Here is a 22,375-nt window from a genome sequence, read left to right on the forward strand (position 1 = left end):
AGTTGATGACCTGTGAGCTCTGGTCACTTCCTGATCTCATTTGACTCTTTGGTCTTTAGTTTTAAAAGGGTGATCAGAGAGGTTGCTTTATAATGGAGAAGTTGAACAAAAGGACCATCAACCTGCAGGCTCACTGGCACAGCGCAAGTTTCACCGGATAAGCATTTCAGTAAAGAGGACTATTGCCAACAGCAATACTTGCAAGGAAGCTTTGTTACAGAGAGGATTTTTTTTTTTAAAGAAGCTGCTAGGAAAACTGACACTAGAAGCTAACTAGAGTCACTCTTTATAGATATCAATGAAATTGTAAGTCTGAAGACATTACTTACCTAGATACAGTAATGGACTTTATTTAAGAACCAACTTTATACATACCTAATATACCTAGGCTTGTTGATCAAGTTGGCTGGCTGGGGAAGAATAAAACCATCTAGAAGATCCACATGATGAGAGAAAGCATTCGGGGAGGGCAGACAGAGACATGATGCTGGCCACAGATAGAACCCAGAGACGCTCTGTGATTGAAGTAGTTCTAATACCTGGAAGCTTCGATTTGCTCTTATAACGTGTCTAAAGCCATTTAATTCAAGACTACCCTTCCTAGTTGGTACCTGTAGATGTAATGCATCTCCTAAGGTATTAGTCTAGGCTCCACCGGACAGAACAACTACCTGGAGGTAGGTGGTGGAGCCTCCGGACTCCGCGACACATTTCACAATGCTGTTTACTCCAAAACACTGGCCTTATTGAACTAATCTAGCTATTGGGTAAGACGAGAAGTAATACACGAACATTCTTAAAGTCTGTTCTCTTTTGCCTTGTGACCTTAAACATTTCAAAGACCAACATGAACACTATTGAATAGAATTGTGTTTCCATCGTCATAACTAATCTGAAAGCCTAAGTTATACCTCTTTCACTGCACATCCAATCTATTTTATGGGCAGAAGAGCACAATGGGCTCAGCTATGCAGGCTTTAGGAGTTATTTTAACCTTTAAAGAACAATAGACACAAGTAAAAGTACATACATAAAGTAGGCATTTTATATTTAATTTTTATTTTCATGTGCATGAAAAGTGTGTTCCAAAAAAAGATTAGAGAAATCCATGGCATGTCTTTCTGGTTAATGTTACTTTATTTTTTGGTTCATCTACGCTACTACTTACAAGTTACTTGTTTTTTTTTTCATGGAAAATTTTTTTTAAATGAATTGATTTTGCTTTTCATCAGCACAGTTGTTGACTAATACCAAAGTTAGTTAGAAGGTTATGATTTTTACATTTATAGAATGTCAGGGGCAGCATTTAGACAATACATCATAGTAACTTGGCATTTATGAAATATTAGTTTTCCATAAACATGAACTCAGAGAGGAAGGTTACATTTTTTTAAATTATAATAACATTTTGAAAACCATCTGTCCTTTAAAATGTTACTAAAATATATATTGGAACTGGTGTTTTAGATGCCAGTCCTTCCTGAAGAGTGTTTTGAGATTTTTTTCAAATACTGCCTCAGTTCTATATAAAATAGAAAATATTCTGCCTTGTAAAATGACTACTGGATGTAGGTAAGAAGAAGTTAAGGAAATATTACATAAAAGTAGATTTGCAAAGGTAATTTGCTGAAGGATTATTTACACTTTGATGAGTGGATCTGGATATTTTGATACTAAGTGAAAGTGGTTCCACTGGAATTAGAAGGGAATAGAGATCTGAAAGCAGGAGTGAAAAGAATGTGTGTAAGCCGGGCACGGTGGCTCATGCCTGACCTCAGGTGAGCCGCCCACCTCAGCCTCCCAAAGTGCTGGGATGACACGCTTGTTAAGTGGTACTCTAATTAATCAGTAACTTAAACCTCAAAAGAGATTCATTATGTACACAAAATTAATCTTGTGTAATCAAGTGTATAAGTAAAATTAATTGAAGAAATCAAAAAACGCAAGGTGGCTGACACCTGTAATCTCAGTGCTTTCGGAAGTCTAGGTGGGAGGATCCCTTGACTTAAGGAGGCTGAGACCAGTCAAGCAACACGGTGGGACCCCATCTCTGTAAAACAATTAGCCGGGGATGGTGGTGCGTGCCTGTAGTCCGAGCTACTTGAGAGGCTGAGGCAAAAGTATCGCTTGAGCCTAGGACTTGGAGTCTGCAGTGAGCTATGATCACACCACTGACTCCAGCCAGAGCAACAGAGGGAGACAATGAGAACACGTGGACACAGGAAGGGGAACATCACACTCTGGGGACTGTTGTGGGGTGGGGGGAGGGGGCAGGGACAGCATTAGGAGATACACCTAATGCTAAATGACGAGTTAATGGGTGCATCACACCAACATGGCACATGGATACATATGTAAGAATCCTGCACGTTGTGCACATGTACCCCAAAACTCAAAGTATAATAATAAATAAATAATAAACCACAAAACACTTGTAATTCCAAATCCAGATATATAAACCACAGGAATACTTAGATAAACACACGTTATACACACATATAGTATATGTATGATAAAATATACTTGTATGTTCAACTTGGGAAAGGTTGATGATTTTAGAAACTAATAATTCTATTGCCTTGTGCTCTAATGATTTTCAATTTGAAGATTTATTTGGGATCAAATATATGAGGCTCCATATACAAGACATCTTTCTTTCCCCTCTTCTCAGCACCATTTTTTGGCTGATTATTGGACTACAACTGGGAGATCTAGAACTAAATTCCTGCTTAGTGTTTACTTGTTCAGAGCATAGGCTTTGAAATCGTCCTGTTTTGCCTCAGTCTCCACAGTGGTACCTACTAACCTCATGACTAGGGGATCGTGTAGCATTTCTCTAAGCCTTGTTTTCTTAGCTGTGAAGTGGTAAATTTTGGAAGTGCTTTGTTCATAGGATTTCTGTGGAAACTGAATTGGGTAAAGAATGTAAGGCATTTAGCACAGTAAAATAACCTGGATTACAGTAACTTTTCAAGGAGTGTTTATTAGTACTTAAACTGCCATTGTCATCAAAATTCTGTTTTTACATATGAACTTAGAAATGCCATTGTAACCTTCTCAACTCATTTGGTCATTTAAAATAGAGAGGTTGAGTTAGGTGTTTCTTAAATTTCTCTTTAGCTCTGATACTATGTGTCTGACGTTAAGTAATGCAAAGTTGGTAATTAAATCTTCCCCTTTCGTGATGTAGGAGAAAGGCATAAAAAATTTCTGGGTGACTGGATTCCCTTGCAAGTTTATTAGAATTGTAATTACGTAGCATTTTGAATAAAGCGTTCATTCTGGAAATCATTAAGTTTATTTTTCTTAACTCCGTATTTTGTCAACTGTGGAAAAATTGGGATTTAGGAGTAACCTCTGATTTAAAATTCCACCTAGTAACCATCTAAATTGTAGTCTTGTAATTTCCTAACTTTGGTCTTGAAGGTGTTTATCATTCTTATGCGTTATCATACTGTATTATATATTTATGCAACATAAAATGTATAGTTTTAACTATTGCACATGTTTACATATGAAAGGTGTAGTTTTGAACTTATCATTATTAAATTTGCTAATTTTGCTTCACTATTCATTTTGGACACTTATCCATATTAGTACATGCAACTCAAGTTTATTCTTTTGAGCTACTGTATATCATTCAAATGTATGAATAAATAACCTTGCTTTGGTGGACATTTAAGTATTTTCATGTATCAGTATGAAAAACAGTTTCAAAATGAACATTCAAATATACATTGCATATATGTGTATAATATTTGTATATATGAAGGTTCCTGTGGGTCATATATCTGAAATCAAAATTACAAGTGTTTTGTACCTTCTATAATTAATTTTACTCTCAATTTTAAGTAAACAAGATTAGTTTTTGCACATGATGCATCTCTTTATTCAGTTAAAATTACTGACATAATTAGAATACCACTTAAAACTTGAGAATATTTTCAAGGGTATTTATGCAAAACTTACATAAATGTGTTGAAAAGTCCTTTTGTATATATGTAGAGATTACATGGTATGTTAAATTCATCAATTTGCCTAAATATCAAGTTATACTTAAGTAGTGTCCATACACCATGCTTTTGCTTGACTGAACTCCAATATGTATATCCGGAGTACTTTTTAACATTCATAGGTTAAGTGGCCTGTTTTGGAAAATGATATTAAAAATGTAATTCAGATGAATGCTTAAAGATTAAAAATGAATGAGCTTTCGTATTAATCATCAATATGACAACCCTAAAGGGAAGCATGATTTTCAAATATACCTCCTTGTAGGCAGGATAATTCAGAAATGCACAGTGCATATTAGATATGGGATTTGAGTCATAGTGTATTTCTCTAAGAATGTAATTTATTGTACTTTCACATCCACCCCACTGAATATGCAGAGTTTAAGATGCAATGGCCAGAAGACATGAGCGTGTCACTAGAAGGATGTGGACGTGGGCTCCGGGGCTGTTGATGATGACGGTGGTCTTTTGGGGTCATCTGGGGAATGGACAAGGCCAAGGTAAGTGGAAGGATTTTCTAATTCTTTGCGAGTTGGATGCGAATTTCACTTTGTGATGAAATTATGTTGAGTCTTTGGTTTGATGTTTAAGCAATTTTTTACAATCTTCCGTCAGGTTTTTGTTACAGGGTATTGTAATATCTCTGCACCAGTTAAATTGAAATAGAATTAGGTGTGAGTAAATGCATCAAAATTGAAGCCATCTTTCTGAAATTGGCTTTTCTCTGTTGTAATTGATGATATGTATATATATGTGAGGTTTTATGAAGCCATATATATGCGTGTGTCTCTGTTGTAGTTGGTGGTATGTATATATATGTGAGGTGTTACGAGGCCATAAATATGCGTGTGTGTGGGTTTTGGGTGGGTGGGTGTGCCTGTGAGTTTGTGTGTGTGGTATTTTACAAGAACACGTAGCATATAAAGTTGTCGTGATTTTGAAGAAAAGTTTTTGGACGTTTGTCTGTTTAGGGTTTTTATGTTTTTGGATGTTTGTCTCTTTAGGGTTTTTATGTTTTACATTTTAAAATTTCAAGAACCTATTCTTAAAGGATGCGATGTTCTTTAGAAATTAAATGAAAAATGTGACGTTTCTCATTCTTCTGCCAAGTGTATTTAGGGGAAATTAATGAGAGAGTGGAGCTGCAAGGTTGTGGCATCCTGAAATGTCTGTTGGAGCGTAGAAAAAGGCCATAGATTTTGTAATAAGGCTTTCAATACTGATTTCATCAATAGCTGTATGGAGTGGTTTGTGCCAAATCTAGTATCTGTGAATGTATTTTGTGATAAGTATTGTATTATTTTTGGAGGTGTGTTGCCTGCTCAGATACAAATTGCAATTCTGTATTTTATGTGATAAAACATCCTGACATCGCTGAAATTTTCTTTTCCTTTCCGGGCAAGTATATTCGGCATTGATTTCCTGCATTTTCAAGGCTTGAAATGAAATCTGTGAGCAGGAAGTTTACAGAGTTATTTCAAGGGATAGGTATATTTCTCCAGATAAAATTGAAAGTGTGCAGTGTTATTATATAATTGTGATGAAGTTGAGCTTTGCTAGTTTGAAGTATCTAATAAAGTTTAACACTTTTTAAAAGATCCTTCAAAAAAAGCAGTTTTCTTGCCATATGTAATATTGTTCAATGAAGTTTTGAAATGAAATAGATATTTTTCAAAACCACAAATGCATCTGTGCCTTTATATGAACAGTTGTATATACATGTAAGCAGATAATACATTTTGTTAATTAAGATCAGCTTTGATTTTAATTTTTCTTTCCTGTCATTCAGAATTTGTATTTGCATCTAATAGAATTCTCATTTTTCTTTTTTGTCATAAAACTAATGTAAAATATATTCAATACACATAGTAGTTTTTTTCACCAAAGGTCTAAAACAAGAATATGTAGACAGTAGCTACGTTGGATTTCTTTGGCTATAAGAGTTGTCTATTTCTCTGGTGATGTGTAGAATTACTAAAATGCAGCATGACAACTGTTTCTCTGTAATAGTGATCCAACATGACATGTAGTATTACACAGGGTTGCTAATACCTTCCTCTGACCATCATTTCCAGTAATTGTGGCTTGTTTTAGATGAGGAATAGGTTATTAGATATTTAAAATATTTGAGAAAAATAGGTATCTTCTCTCTTATTTACCCAAACCCTTTTATTTACTCAATATTGATGGCTCAAGTATTCTATCTTTCACTAGGGACCATCATTTATTAAAAAATGGCCTGAAATCAATTCCAAGTCTAGCTGTAGTGAAGCTTCTAGTGGGAAATGCAAATTAAGTAATTTGTTTTCTTTCTAAAAGGATAAATTAAAATAGACAATGATTCAAAGAACAAAACAACTTAATAGAAAACATAATGGAATGCTTTGATACTATGATTCAGGGAATTTTGCTTCCTTAGTGGTAGCTAGATTGAGTGAAGGAGATTGCTTAGGTATAATGAGCAAATCTTATAATTGCAAGTATAACCCAAGCTGCATATCATCATTTAGCTCAATAAGCCTCATTAAATATTAAATATTACCTTTTAACTTTTATGCAATTAAGCAGAATTTAAAAATAAAAGTTTTAAAAATTAAAGTTTTTATTACTAAGTATCTTTTAAAATACAAATCTCACAGCTCCTTATTGTCAAGAAAAGAACACATGAAAATTTATAAATAAGGTTTTCTCTCTATTAAATTTACAGTCTTGCATTAAATATTGGTTATTGGGACCCACCATGTCCATGATTATGATTAAGTATCAATGAAAGATGACTCTTGCAGCAAATATGCATGCAAATGTTTTAAGATTATTTTCACATTATTTCACATAATTTCTTAAGCATAATAGGATAAGTAAATTATACTTTCTACACAAGCTCTTCATATTTATGAATAGACCATGTTCTAAATTTTTCAATCATTGGGGAATCCCAATGTCATATTTATGAATGGACCATGTTCTAAATGTTTCAGTCATTGGGGAATCCCAATGTCATATTTATGAATGGACCATGTTCTAAAAGTTTCAGTCATTGGGGAATCCCAGTGTCGTATTTATGAATGGACCATGTTCTAAATGTTTCAGTCATTGGGGAATCCCAGTGTCGTATTTATGAGTGGACCATGTTCTAAATGTTTCAGTCATTGGGGAATCCCAGTGTCGTATTTATGAATGGACCATGTTCAAAATGTTTCAGTCACTGGGGAATCCCAGTGTCGTATTTATGAATCGACCATGTTCTAAATGTTTCAGTCATTGAGGAATCTTCCTAGAGAAACCGTGTGAGAAATTGTAGCTAAGCTCAAAAACGGAAGACAAAAATCGATTTAACGAGGAATGTAGATTAATGTCATAGTATTATCGCGACTGTGTGCAACCACTACTTATAAACAATGATATAAGAAATGCAATCTGAAATCTGAATTCTAAATAGGAATGTAGTGCCATTATCCCTCTGGGACCCTTAGGGTCAAAATAAGATAAAAGTGATGAATGGTGGGTTGGAAGTCAGTCAGTGATCCTTGTCAAATTTTTGTATCTGTCAAGAAAAGCATCTGCTTGAGGACATCCATTTTCCTACTTCTGAGTTACAGAATAATAGGTACTTATCCTGAATGTGACATTCCCTGACGTGGACTCTGTCTTTGCTGCTTAGGTGGTGTGTGCATGAGAAAGTGCTTAACATCTGAAAACGGAGACAATCCTTAGAGAAAGATATATATGAATTTTAAAAGGAAATATACCTACGATGGAAATAAAACAAATAGCATAAATATCTAGCTGTATTTGGTCTTTTTGGTAACTATTACAATATATACATTTTCAAACAACTAAGTTCAGCACTGACTTTGGGAGAATCTAGATAAAACTGAACTGACATATAATAAGCATTGGTGTAATTAATAGCACAGCGGGCAGAACCATGGGGGTATTTCCTGAGGAAGAGGGACTATAGAGAGGCAAAAGAAAACCCAGCTCATTCTGGGGAGTGCCAGGAGCAGTTATTATATTCAGAACTGAGAACTTATTTCTAACTCACCAACCCATAGTTCTGGCTGAAGTGCAGTCGTGCAGTCATAGCTCATTCTCAGCCCCAAACTCCTGGGTTCATATGGTCCTCTCATCTCAGCCTCCTGGTAGCTATGACCACAGGTGTGCACTACTTTGTCCAGCCAGTTTATTTTATATTTTATTTTCATTTCATTTGTAAAGACTGGGTCTTGCTATGTTGCCCAGGCAGGTCACAAACTCCTATCCTCAAGCAGTCCTCTAACCTAGGCCTCCCAAAGTACTGACATTACAGGCATGAGCCATTGCATCTGGCTCAAAAATATTTCTGTCCTAATGGCTTTAACAAAGAAGTGCCGTTTTGGGGATATATACAATGGTGTGCTGCTTGGGAGTGACAAAAAAATAATTATAAGAAGAATGGAACGAATATGTCAGTATGTTTTCAAAAGCAAGTTAGCCCAAGTTTTTAAACAAGCATAATTTTAGGGTTTTTGTAACTAACTTAGGGTTTAAATGTAGCAAAAATTTTAAACATTATCATGAATACACAGAAAATTTTAATTAATTTGGTTTCCATGATGAATTTACATGCTTAAATTCCTAATTTCAATTTGCTGCTAGATATGAGAAAGTTTGAGATTTTGAAGAAGCAAGTGGTTCTTACAAATGTAGCAAACTTAAATTTTGAGGACAATTTAATTTAACTTCCATTTTTATGACCAGATTTTGGGTCAGCTGTTAAGCATTCAAAAAATAAAATCTGATAATATCTGGCAATTCCAATTTTCAGTTTTATTGATCTTCACCATGAAATAATATATAAGGTAAGGGGCAAAATTTTGGAAAAGCAGATCACTTTGTTGTCCTATTTAGCAAGTTCTCAAATTATGCCATCTTGGAATCATTACAAGTAATTATACGAAGACAGTATCTTGTGTTTTGTATTTCATTGTTACACATCCAATTGTTCTCTAGAGATATCAGAGAAAACCCACTCAAGAAGGGAAGGTTAGATAAACAGCCCTCTCTCTCTCTCTCTCTGTCTTTGCCTCCATTTGGTTCCTTATGTTCATTTCTCAGTGCATTTCAGTTACTTTTATTGTCCCCTTCATTTTCTCTTTCATTCCAGAAGTTTAAGTGATTGCATAATTCTTTTGACAGCTGAAAGTAGTATCCGACTTTGAATGAAAGGTTTACAGCTACAGCTTTTCAATTAGAAAATCTCAGATCATGTGATCTATGAGTTTTAATATCTTAGGATCTCGACCAGTAAGGAATAATCACTTTGAAAAACCTTGATGCTACCTAGAGTTTGTGTTTTGTGAGGTTGCTTGGTAAATTATTTTCCTTTGATAATTGAATATTGCTTCAAGAGAGGTGAGCTCAGACGTTTGGCAATGAATATTGAATGTGTATTCCAAGAGACATGACCTTAAAATATCATCAAGCTAAGTAGTAGTGAAATTGAACTCTGCTGTATAATAGAAGTCAGTGTTTCTTACATCTTTGTGATATATAAATATTTTTACATTGTGGTAGATAATAATTTGTATGGGAACATTTAATTGAATTTAATTTATCCTATGGCAGAATTATGTTGCATAGGTCATTTTAGTTTTTGATTTAAGCATCTTAAAATTACAAATGCAAATATTCAACACGTAAAACCCACATGAATACACACTCCCAAACATTTGAAATCCTAACAGTCATTTCCAACAGCTTTTTCCTACAAAAGAAGTCAGCTCTTCTTAGAGAAGACATGCATTCCCATAGCTTGAGAGGTGCACACTATAAGGTAAACAGAGAAAGGATTACAGCAGTTTAAGTATACCAGCGGATTTACTTTATAGACAATAGACTTTTGAATTACTTGTCTTCAAAATTTGGTTTCTTGAGAAAATTATCTGTGTAGATTAATCATGCATTTCAGATACTTTCCAGACATCTGAATGTTGTTTTCTTAAAAGTAGCCAGCACGCCTTTTTATGCAGTCTGCATGGGAGATAGTAAGAGATGTGTATGCTGTATATCTACTAGTAGAGATTTGTTTATGAGTGCTTCCTTAAAAAATTATTTTTTCTGAAGAAAGGGATTTCTTTTTTATAATTTAGATTAGATGATTTTAAATGTTTTTAGGTTTTAACCTCTCTGATCATCAGGGTCATTGCCATGGAAAAAATGCAAGTTATAGCATATTTCATTTTTATAAGGAAAGAAGTTGATAATTTAGACTTTTTTCTTTTACTAAATTGAATTACATCACTCAATATTTGGATGGCATTAATTCACAATAGCAACAAAAAAATCTTACTATTCAACAAAATAAAGTATGATTTCCTTCACATTTAACTTAATTTGTTCTTTAAAACATCTCCTAACGAAGGTTTTCTCATCCTCTGAAGCTGAATTTATTTAGGAAAAAATATTTTAAACACCATCCCAAGTGATATAACTATTTTTATTGAGCTTTGATGTTCTATTTGAACATATTTGAAGACTGTACAAGCACTCAATTTAGAATTAAGATTTTATTTGGAGATTTTGGTTGTATTTGAAATCTGTTGTGGAATTAAACATGAAGAATACGTCAATTTACTAGATGTCATTGTCTATGACACATTTTAGTCTTATCTTTCTGCCTATATGTAAAGAGGAATAGAAATAATTGGTATAAACAGGAAAAAAGAAGTAAAGTGGTAGGATCAGATGTGAGAAATATATAAGCTAAGATACTCTTTTTTTGTTTGTTTGTTTTTTGTTTTTGTGAGACAGAGTCTTGCTCTGTTGCCCAGGCTGGAGTGCAGTGACACAATCTTGGCTCACTGCGGCCTCCACCTCCCAGGCTCAATGGTTCTCCTGCCTCAGCCTCCTGTGTAGCTGGGATTACAGGTACGCATCACCACACCCGGCTAATTTTTGGATTTTTAGTAGAGACTAGGTTTGACCATGTTGGCTAGGCTAGTCTCAAACTCCTGACTTCAGTTGATCCGCCCACTTCAGCCTCCCAAAATTCTGGGATTTCAAGTGTGAGCCACCAGGGCCAGCCTAAGCTAAGATATTCTAGAAGCTATTAATAGTAAAATATAATGTAAATTGTTTAAAATTAATCTGTATATGAAATTTTTTCTAGGACTTTCCTGCCAGAAAAGTAGGAATAGAATGGCAAAAGGAACGAGGTTCCTTCTACAAGTAGGCACACATCCTATTTCACTTTATCCTGTGATCAGTCTCATAACCATCTCCTGGTGTGAAGTGCTAAAACTGTGCTTTAAGAATAACTTAAGTCCTTTATGTACAAACTAAAGTATGAGAGCCTGAACCTTGGAAACCAAGAGATTCCAAAAAGCCTTATGTGTGAGACTGGGTGCCACAGATCTTGGCAGAAATTACTGCTTATTCTTAATTCTTATTGTTCCTTTCTAGCACTTCAATTTATAATGCCAATATCTACCTCAGCCTAAAGACAAGCTCTAGAATCACTTGTGTTACTTATTACATTTCTTTTAAAAAGCTCATGAATTACACATGAATTTCAAAGTTGCCAACTGAGATTCCAAGGACTTAGAAAAGAAAAAACGTGGCACCTTTCCATTATAAAGGCTGTACGCAGTCTTCATAGTGTTTGTCTTTAAGGGACAACATGCCTCATCCATCAGCAACTTTTCTTCCTTAAATCATCATATCTTGCCTAAAAAGGTTTTCTGAAAACTAAGATTTGCAGATTGTTATATCACATCTTAATCTACGTATCAACTTTAGCATTATCAAAGCATGAACTGTTCTGGGTTTTCATAGTTAATTATGTTTGTGGTAATAACTGGGATGCAATTGTTTTTCTTCTGATGATTTTGTACTTGCTTTTCTTATGGTAACTTCTGATGCTTGTTTGTAAGATCTTCCTCTCTTTTCTCCATCTGGTTATCTTCTTACCTTCTGTCCTTTAACTCAGATGTCACCCACACTGTGTGTCTTTCTGGATTGCTTCTTATTTAACTGTTGCTTCTCATAGTTTACATACCTCCTCCTGTACCACACTATCAACATTTCTCAAGCTGCACTATATGCTGGGTTGTGTCTTTATTTATTTATAAGTTCCTTGATAATTCGGACTATATATTAGTATATTCAAAAAATACTTATGAAGTGTTTACTTTGGGTCAGGAATTATTGAGTGAAGGAAATTGACCAAAACTCTGCCATCATGAAGCTCGCATTCTAACTTAGGGAGACAGATAACAGACAATGAGCCACATAAATATGCAAAGTATCGTAAGTTGGATGGTGAAAAGTAATCCTGGATGGGGATCAGATAATTTTGATAGGATAATTTTTAACTGGGTAGTCAAGAAAGGCCGCAAAGAGAAGATGGCAATTGGAAGAACAAGGTGGTGAGAACTGCTGAGTCTGGAGCAAACACACAATTTGGAGCAGTAGAAGATTCCAGAAGTAACAGTATAGAGGCGAAGAAGTGGGAATTGTGTGGAGTCTTTTACTTGCTGTTGTAATGACCTTGGCTATGCTTTGAAGTGAGGTGGAAAGTTGGCAGGGACCTTAGTTTTCTTTTTAATAATTCACTATGAATTTTGAACGGTCACTATTATAGACTCAATAATTTTGCTTTATTACTCTTGCAATTGACTACAAAAGAGCGTATTGAAGAAATGTTAAATTCTAATTTAAACTGATTGAAATAGGTTTTTATCTTTTTATGTTTCTCATCACTGAATATCTCATTTTTAATTAGTTTGAAAGCATTCTAAGATAGTGAGCCAATGCAATTTAGCATAATGCATAACTTATTATTCATCAGATTTAGGTATTTAACCGAGGATGCTAATTAGGAAAGTAACTTGTTCTGTTGGATGATTTTGATAAAGCTACTTTCAAATGATTATCACATCCATTGATGTCATATTAAGTTGTGTTTCTGGAAACCAAATTTAGGCAGTGGTAATGAGTTAATATCTCTAAGTGGATACCTTTTATCTCTACAGTCAAGGATACTTGAAAGTGGAAAAACATACTGGCTTCAAGTCTTGGGAACTAGGACTTACCGGAAATGTGTGTGTTTTTTTTGTTTCCTGGTGGAATTGTCTTCTCGGAAAGATGGTGTTTCCTTTTCAATAGGAAAAAATTGATCCTATGCTGCTTTACTTTAATGCTTTGCTTTTGTCAAAATAGTGTTTTCTTAGGAAAATTAACCTATCATAATATAATGAAAAGAGAAATGCTGAAGACACAAAATGATGTCCATGTTAATATTGAGTAGGAAGCATCAAGGGACATGAGAAGAGGGAAGCGAAGAGAGGGAGAAGAGAAATTTATAGTGTAACAACAATTAGTAAAAAGGATTAGCATATACATGTAGTCAATAAGTCAATAAATGGCTGTTTATAGAAAGCCTACCAGGCACTAGGGGATATAGCAGTGAAGAAGGCAAAGACACAATTGGCTATACTGTAGTGAGGAGGGAAAGAGGAGGAAGACATACAAATACCTAAAAAAAGCAATGGTGTGAAGGGCTATAAAGTACACTACTACGAAGAAGATTACATGTGATAACATGGCTGAGTAAAACTGTCAAGGAGGAAGGCACTGATCTGGCTGTAGGTATTTCAGAGCATTTTTCTCTCTGAGGAGGTAATATTTCATTTGAGAGTTGAGTGAAGACAAAGAGGAAGGTACTTTGAAGATCTGGGGTGCTCTGAGCAGAAAGAAGGGCAGATATAAAGATTCTGTAATTTAAAAAGAGAGCTTGATAGTTTCTTACAAAGAAAAGAAGGCCGGTTTGGCTGGAATGTCCATGAAGGAAGAGCATGGAGAGAGATTACATGAGTGTTCTCAGGGACCAAATCTAGATCTTATATCAAAATGTGAATATAAATTAACTACATTGAAAAGTGTATGATGGATGTGTGATACGATGAGGTTAGCTCTTAGGAGGGTGTACTATTGTGGAAGGGTACACTAGTGAAGGAAGGGGGTTCATTTAGCTGACTATTGCACCTGTCCAGTTGAAGGATGATGGTAGTTGGGATTATGAGTGTAGCAATAAAGTTGGAGAAAATCAGTTGAGATTGGAAGTTGACTTGAAGATGATTGAATTTACTGAGCAAGAATTATATCAAGGTATTTGGATTTAGGGACATGGGGGATTATGGTCACTTTTAGTGATATGGCAAAGTCTTGATGACATGAGGCAGTTTGCAAGTGACAGAGGTGTGGGTAGGTGCGTATGTGTGATTGATTTTACATTTTTTAATCTTAAATTAAGACGCTAGTTAGAATCCAAGTGGAGACATCAAGTAGGCACTGACAAGTTGACTTGGCTAGAGATGTGAGTTAGATCATCGTAGCCTATAGAGCATGCCTAAAGTCATGAATCTAGGTGAGGGGTTGGAAAACTATTATAGCCCATGAGCCAGATCTGGTCTGCCACCTATTTTTGTATGGCTCATGAGTTATAAGTACGTGTGGCATTTATAAGTCTAAAATGTAAAATACAGGGAAATTTTTCAGCAGGGAAAGTTCCATAAATTTGCCTCTTGGCAACACAAAGCCTGCAATATTTACTATCTGGCTCTTTGTCAAAAATGTTACTGATTCCTGATCTGGATGAAACCCTGTGAGGAGAGAGTGTTGACAGAAGAGAGAGAAGCATCACAGTGGAAATTAAAATTATGTCAACTGAAGTGTGTAGGGTAGAGAATTTAAGCCTGAGTATAACAGTAAGAGATTAAAATAACAGTAAATTCATTATCAGCGTGATCAATGAAACCTTTGGGGGCAAAGAGGAACTATCTTCGTCACACCTTTCACTCACTCATAGAAAGATCTTAGGCAGGAAATATAACTTGTTTGAAGATCTGAGATAAGGCTAATGTAGTTTGGACAAAGAAAGCCAATGGGAGGATGACATTACATCTGGCCAAAGATTTAGGGAAGAGCCAAATACTTCAGGCTTTTTAAAGTGATCTTTAGATAAAGAGGAGGTCATCAAGGCATTCCGAATTTGGAGGATCAAATCACATCTGATGGAAAAAATCTGGCTGTATGTGCATCTAGGATGTAAGGAAGCCAACATGGATGTGAAGTTAAAATTGTCCATTGCAAATAATAAAATGAAGGCCCCAGGTAGCCTTGGCAAGGGCAGATTTGGTATAAAATCCTTATTGGAATGGGCTTAAGCAGTAACGGGAATACGGATCTAGCTGTTGTGTTTAGTGGAATTTTATCAGTCTTTTTGTTGTGTATGATATATAGATGGTCAAAATAAGGAACTTCTACATTTTCGGTTTTTGTTTTATTTTAATTGAGATTTGAATTAAAAATAAGAAACTTTTATTTTGAAACTTGGAGACTGTGTTTAAAAAGTATAGAGTAGGGCAAGAAAAAAACCTAAAACTCTCCTGATGAGGAGAGTGCTAATCGTGACTCTAATAATAATAAAATACTTTTCTGATAATTTTTTGTGTGTTTCATTATTTATATATGTATGGGAAGTTGTACCCTAGCCACATGCCAATTCACCTGGTGAACTTGCTCTTCAACGTGGCACAAATATTTCCTTCTATCTTTAGCCTTCTGGGGTTTCTCACATGGACTATTGGCTCTTCCTACATGAACCTGCTGGTAGTACCCTGTAGGAGACATGCTACTCCATGACAACAGGCACCACGCTGTAGGGGAATTACCATACCTGTCAATCACTATCTCTAGAATGTGGCCTTTCATGAGCCCTGAGATTTCATACTGTTTCTCTGAGCTGTAACAATATTTATATTGAAAAAATAAACATGTTCTTCTATCTTTAATATTTTATATCTTATAATTTGAATATCCCATTTTCATTATACTACTTAGCTGCTAAGTTATGTTATAAAAACAAGTTTTAATTATCTGCAAACACCTTCAAATCTAATCCTTACCGGTGAAGACTGATGTCTGGTTAACATCTGTTAGGACATTTATTTCCATACAGTATTTATAGCGCCTTTTTGTTATTGATTGGTATGATAAATGTGTAACTCTTACACAAAGACAAAATTTTTAGATTTTTGTATTTAAAATACTGGTTATCAAAAGAAAAACCCAGATGTTATTTGTTTATGTTTCTGCTTGAGGTACTGAATCTATTTCAAGTCATATTTCTCAGTATTGATATACTTAATTTTGCTGAAATAATAACACACTAACTTTAGCTACTTTTTTTCTCAGTGTATCTCCTTGTCGCTCACCATTTCTGCCTCATTTCACTTCTCATCTTTATTTCTTTTTCTTTGGTCTTCTTTTACTTTAGGGATTCTTTCAATTTAGAAGTGTTCTTGTTTTCTGTTAATTACTATTCTTCTTGGATGTACACAGTTATCCTTTTCCATTTCATTTGTGAATTCATCTCAGAGGCATTTTGTATGTGCCTTTTACTCATAGCTTCTCAGAAGTCCCTTTCGAGGTTACCGATTTAACATGTCATGTACTATAAGGTTTGCATGGCATGGTGGCAGCTGACTTTGGTCTTTACAAGGATTGAAATGTTCACTCAACATGGATTGGTAGAATTTATTTTTTCCTTAAACATTTCATCGCCTTGTAAACAAACAAAAGCAAACCCAAGACTCAAAACTGACATTACTATTGGTGCCCCTGGAAATAGCTACCTTCTCACTAAAGTAGATTTTGTCATCCAACTTTATGTGTTGTTGAACACACATGGTGCTGTATGAGCACTCACTCACTAGTCTAGAAAACATTGCTGTGACCAGTTACCAGAAAAATAAATTCAGATTGCTCTTCACCTTCCACAGATGACCCTTCTGAAAGCCATTTGAATTCATTATAAATTATAGTTATATTAGTGTGACTTTAATTCACTTGTAATCTGAACTTTATGTGCAATGCATTTTTTCCCGTGTTTAATCATTTTTGAATGCTAAATCATTTGCAAACAAATGGCTTGTCCTTGAGAAAGAATTTAAGGCTGAAAGTACATTAAGTGCCATCTGGGTATCTGTGTCAATGGTTTTGTCACTACAAATGTGTGTGTGTGTGCATATCACCTACTTTATCACATTTATTTGATAAAATTGATATGCAATCTCTAAATCATTGTGTCTCCAACTTGTGTTATGCCACAAATACAAATTTTTGTCCTAAAGTTGATGGTACCCTTTGTAAAACTAGAAGTTCTCATTTGTGCAAAGGAAGGAAAAATAAAACAAGAAACAAATTCAATAAAAAAATTAAAGGTCAGATTTCTTTTATAGCTGCTGAATTCCTTTCTTTCCTTTCCATCATCCTCACATTCCCAAATCTCAACAAAGTTAAGAAATTAAAACACACATCATGAGATCATATGTTCACCTTGTTCAGGAACTGAAGGATTACATATACAAGACTATACCTTAATAAGTAGAGGGAGAAATATGAAGATATGAATAGAATATGAAAATTTATTATAATGCAGTTGTATTCTAAAGTGTTTCCTAGGCAGGCTAAGAGTATGTTGCCAGGAAATTTTAAGAGACCCACTCCATTATATAGAAGAGGATGTGTGTAGATCTCTTAATTCTGAAATGTTTAGAACTGAGTACAACAGGTCTTTGAATAACGACGTTTCATTCAATGTCATTTCATTATGATGTTGATGAGAAAAAACAAATTGATTCCAATTGGGGTTCACTGTCTGTGTAGAGCTTATGTATTCTCCCCATGTCTGCATTGATATTCTCTGGATGCTCCAGTTTCCTCTCACTTCCCAAGGCTGTGCATGTGAGGTTGATTGACGTGTCTATGTGGTCCCAGTCTGAGTAACTGTGGGTATGTGTGAGTGCACCTGCAATGCGACGGCACCCTGTCCAGGGCTGGTTCCCACATTGCGTCCTGAGCTGACAGGATAGGCTGCGGTCAACTGCAACCCTAAACTGAAATAAGTAGGTAAATAATGATTTTACTAGCTTTTATTAATCTTAAACGTATGAATAGCTGAAATTTATTTCAGCATTTAATATTAGAAGTGTTTTGATCTTTATTTACAAGTTTGTTGACGTTTTAGTTACCAAAAGCCATAGAAGCTTAACTCTTTTGATGTCAACCTATGGTAAAATGGGTTTCGCTGACTGTATTTTTGTACCAATTAACCATCCCCAATTTATCCCTCCGTATGCGTGTATCAAAACATCACGTGACCATAAATATATATACCTATGACCAGTTTTCAAGCACCTGTCAATGATGTTAAGTGAAGACTTATTGTAGTCCTTTTTTGGCATAACGAAAATGTGTGTGTTTTGTTCAAGATTGGAAAAGTTCTTTGTGTAAAGAACTAGACAGTAAATATTATAGGCTTTGCTGGCCATATGTAGTCTCTGTCTCTCCTTCATCTACTCATTCTTCTTCTCCCCTTCCTTCTCCTTCTTTAAACACTTCCAAAATGCCAAAACAATTTTTAGCTCTCAGCCATATGAAGCAAGCCATTGATTAAATTTGGCTTGTAGGCCCATAAGGTGTGAATTCCTTTACATCATCAGAATGCCGCATATATATGAAATGTTATCTATGAGAAATTAATGGGGCTCCCAGCAGAGAGAAATTAGCCTAAGTTAAGTTTGGGCTTTGGAATTCAGGGGAATGCCATGCACAAAAATGCTCTGCTTTTAAAACTAGTTACTAACAGTCCATTTCTGATATCAGAAATACATGAAAACTACCAATTGAACGGACATTATTCACTACTTTAGTGCTGCTACTCCTGTGTGGTGGAAAAAGAATCCAGAAAGTTTTCCTTTCCATTTGAACATTCATGCAATAAAATTTTCCAAATCTTTTTTTGAACAAATTTTTTATCTTATAGCTCTCTTGTGTACTTTATAAGTACGTTTTGCTGCTTATTCTCAGTAACTGTATTGAAACAATCTGTTTTCCTTTATCAATCAAAATAAAATAAGAAATTTAGCTTAATACTAATATTAAGCTGAAGTGCAAGATATATGAAAAAGAGAGAAAAGAAGCAGGATAAACTGACCTTTTGATAACTGCAGAGGACAGCAGATCAAAGACTGGACTTTAACGTCTGACATTTTCAGAATCTATCACAGTAAGTCCACTGGGTCCAGAAATAGGTTTTAATCCTAGATTGAAATGACAATGCTGTCATGACATTGAGTTTGATGGAAAAAGTGAAGTTAAAGTTTTTCTCAATATTTTTTTAAAATCAATGATTGATTTAACTATAAAATGGACTGATTCTGAAGAACTCATTCTGACGTTGGAGGTGAAAATGCTTTTACTCTAATCATTAAAATCAATTTCTCTAGATATCTGACTTTATTCTGCTTTATAACATAAAGAATGAAACTATATTTATTAATGAAGTGTAATCTAGCAAAGTGGCATAAGCATAATTATGAGTCACTTACTAAAGTTGTGTGTTTTTTTCCATTGCATGAAAACCCTGCCTTGTTTTAATTTTTATTGACTCTTTAAAAGCAATTTTAGGTTTGTAGAAAGAAGTGAATAAGCATTCACACGTCATCCTCAGCCTCTACCCCAATTTCCCCGATTTTTAACATCTTGCAATAGTGTGGTACATTTGTTATAGTTGATGAGTCAATATTGGTACATTACTATTGACTAAAGTATGTAGTTTGTATTAGAGTTTACTCCTTGTCTTATGAATTCTGTAGGTTTTGTCAAATGTGTAATGACAAATAATCCTCATTACAGTGTCATACAGAATAATGGATTCACTCTCCTAAAATTCTTCCTTGCTCCATCCGTTCATCGTTTCCTCTACTAATTTATGTAGAAGATAAATTAGTAGATTGAGTTGATGGTTATAGCAGTTTAAAGCACAGATAGAAAACTAGATTGACCTGCCTACCCAGACTGTGCTTCTCACTCTCACTGTGCCCTTTCTTAACCTTTGGAAATGCTTTTATTCATATATAAAATAGGCTATAACTTCATATAGTTGTATTACAAAAAGTTAATGCACAGAAAAAGACTTGTGCTAGGTATATGGTTTCTTCTCAGTTAAATGGAAGCCATTGCGTGTGTTTGTCAATAGAATTCGTCATACTTTATCTCACATATCTTTACGTCATTGTTGGCACATGACATGTTTAGACTGCACAAATCTCCTCCAAATCCCTAATAGTCACTGATCTCTTTACTGTCTCCATAGTTTTGCTTTCTCCAGAAGGTCATGTAGTTGAATCATACGGTATGTAGACTTTTCAGACTGGCTTCTTTCACTTGGCAATATGCATTTAAAGGTTCCTGTGTGTCTTCTGTAGCTTGACAGAATACTATTCCATTGCCTGGATATACCACAGTTTATTTTTCCATTCACTTCCTGAAGGACATTTCGATTTTAGTGATCATGAATAAGGCTCCTGTAACATTCATGGGAAGAAGGCTTTTGTGTGCATGTAAGTTTTCAAATCCTTTAAGTAAATACCGGGAATGTAATTGCTGGGTTGTGTGGTAGGAGTATGTTTAGTTTTATAAGAAACTGCCAAACTGACTGCCAAAGTAGCTGTACTATTCTGCATTCTCACAAGCAATGAATAAAAGTTCCTGTTTCTCCTTACATTTGCCAGCTTTTGGTATCATCAGACTTTTGGATATTGGTCATTTTAATAGTCATGTAATAATATCTCACGGTTGCTGTGACTTGCAGTTCCCTAATGATACATGACTAGTAACTTCAAAATCCCCATTTGACAGCTGTATTTAGACCTTTGGACTATTTTTTAAATGAGTTGTTTTCTTTCTTATTTTCGAGTTCTCTGTATACTTTAAATACCAGTAATTTATCTGATATGTTTTGAAAATGTTTTGAATATGTTTTGAAAAAATTTTCTCCCAACCTGTGGCTTTTGTTTTCATTCTAAGCACAGTTTTAATAACAAAAGTCTTTAATTTTAATGATGCTCAATTTCTCAATTTTTTCTTTGTCTAACCCAATAAATCAGAAAGCTTTTTATCATTTCACATGACTTAATATTCAGGCAAGGTCTATATAGGCCCCTTTCAAACAGTCATAAAGTTTAGAAGCTCTGACCTCACAAACAATAACAACGACAACATAGAAACAAAAATGACAGCTTTTGATGTTGTCTCAGTAATTTCTCAATTCAAGAACAGATTACTGAGCTTTATAAGCAATACGTATAGATATCAATTTCACAATAAAATACCTTATGATATTTATCAAATCACCTTAGTTTTGGTCACTTATTACTATTAGACTAAAATGTAATTTGTCAGACATGAGAAATCCTTTGGAGTATTTTTTAGAGAACCAAGTATTTGTTTTAGCCTTTTCAGTTCTTCTCTTGCTGTTTCTCCAGTATAGTCATTCCAATTGTCTCTATAGATGTATTAATACCAGGTACATAGTAAACACAATTATCTCCCACGTGTACCCCAACCCCCTTCCCTGTTCATGCAGTGAACATAAAGGAAGCAGGTCAAAAGGAAGCAGGTCATGTACCCTGTGATGTGCTGGGTTGTAAGGAAAGGTACACAATTAATGTACCATGTCTGAGTTTTCTTCTTCTCTGTATTTGTTCCATTTAATGCATGTATGTTTTTTATTCCTTAGGCCTCTCCAGTCCTAACACACTCAGGGATACTTGATACAGCTATAAGGCTGTGTCTTTATCAGGTACCTTTGGGTTACCCCCGGCCAGGGGTGGGAAATAGAGGAAGTGAATGTCTGTATCCTCATTAAGTATCACACAGAGCAGAAACATAAAGAAGCCTGTGCCATGAATGGGTCTCTTCTTTCTCCAAAAACCACCTACCCCTTCAACTCCCACTGCTTAAAGGAAAATCTTGTATTAGTCTCCCCACTTTCTCCTCAAACTTGCTTTAGCAAAGCAGTTCCTAAACCTCTGTTAATGTATGTCCCCACCCCTAACTCAACACACAGTCTCATGTCACATCACAGAAAAGAAGTTCAAAACAAAACAAAACAAAGCCACAGTCTTATAAGAAAAATAGGTAAGTTTTACAAAAGTTGTGTACTGTATCTCTGCTTTGAATTTTGTCATTGGCCAAGGATAGTAAAACTCTTGGAAAACTATAAAACAGGAACTTACGTAATATGTTTTACCCAAGATTTTTCAAACATTTTTGGAAGGATACTTATTAACATCTTGCAGAGGTAATGTTACATGAAAAACTTAGCATAAGACCAATCAGGAATTCCATGCAATAATGCAGATATATGAAAAAATAATATAATGAAATAAATGACTTTTCAAAAGGTATTGATCCTAGATCCACATTCTTTTTGGTTCAGGTGAGGCAATTAGAATGTGAAAAAATGAAGCATA

The sequence above is a fragment of the Symphalangus syndactylus genome, chromosome X (assembly GCF_028878055.3).
Source record: "Symphalangus syndactylus isolate Jambi chromosome X, NHGRI_mSymSyn1-v2.1_pri, whole genome shotgun sequence".
Classification (NCBI taxonomy): Eukaryota; Metazoa; Chordata; class Mammalia; order Primates; family Hylobatidae; genus Symphalangus; species Symphalangus syndactylus.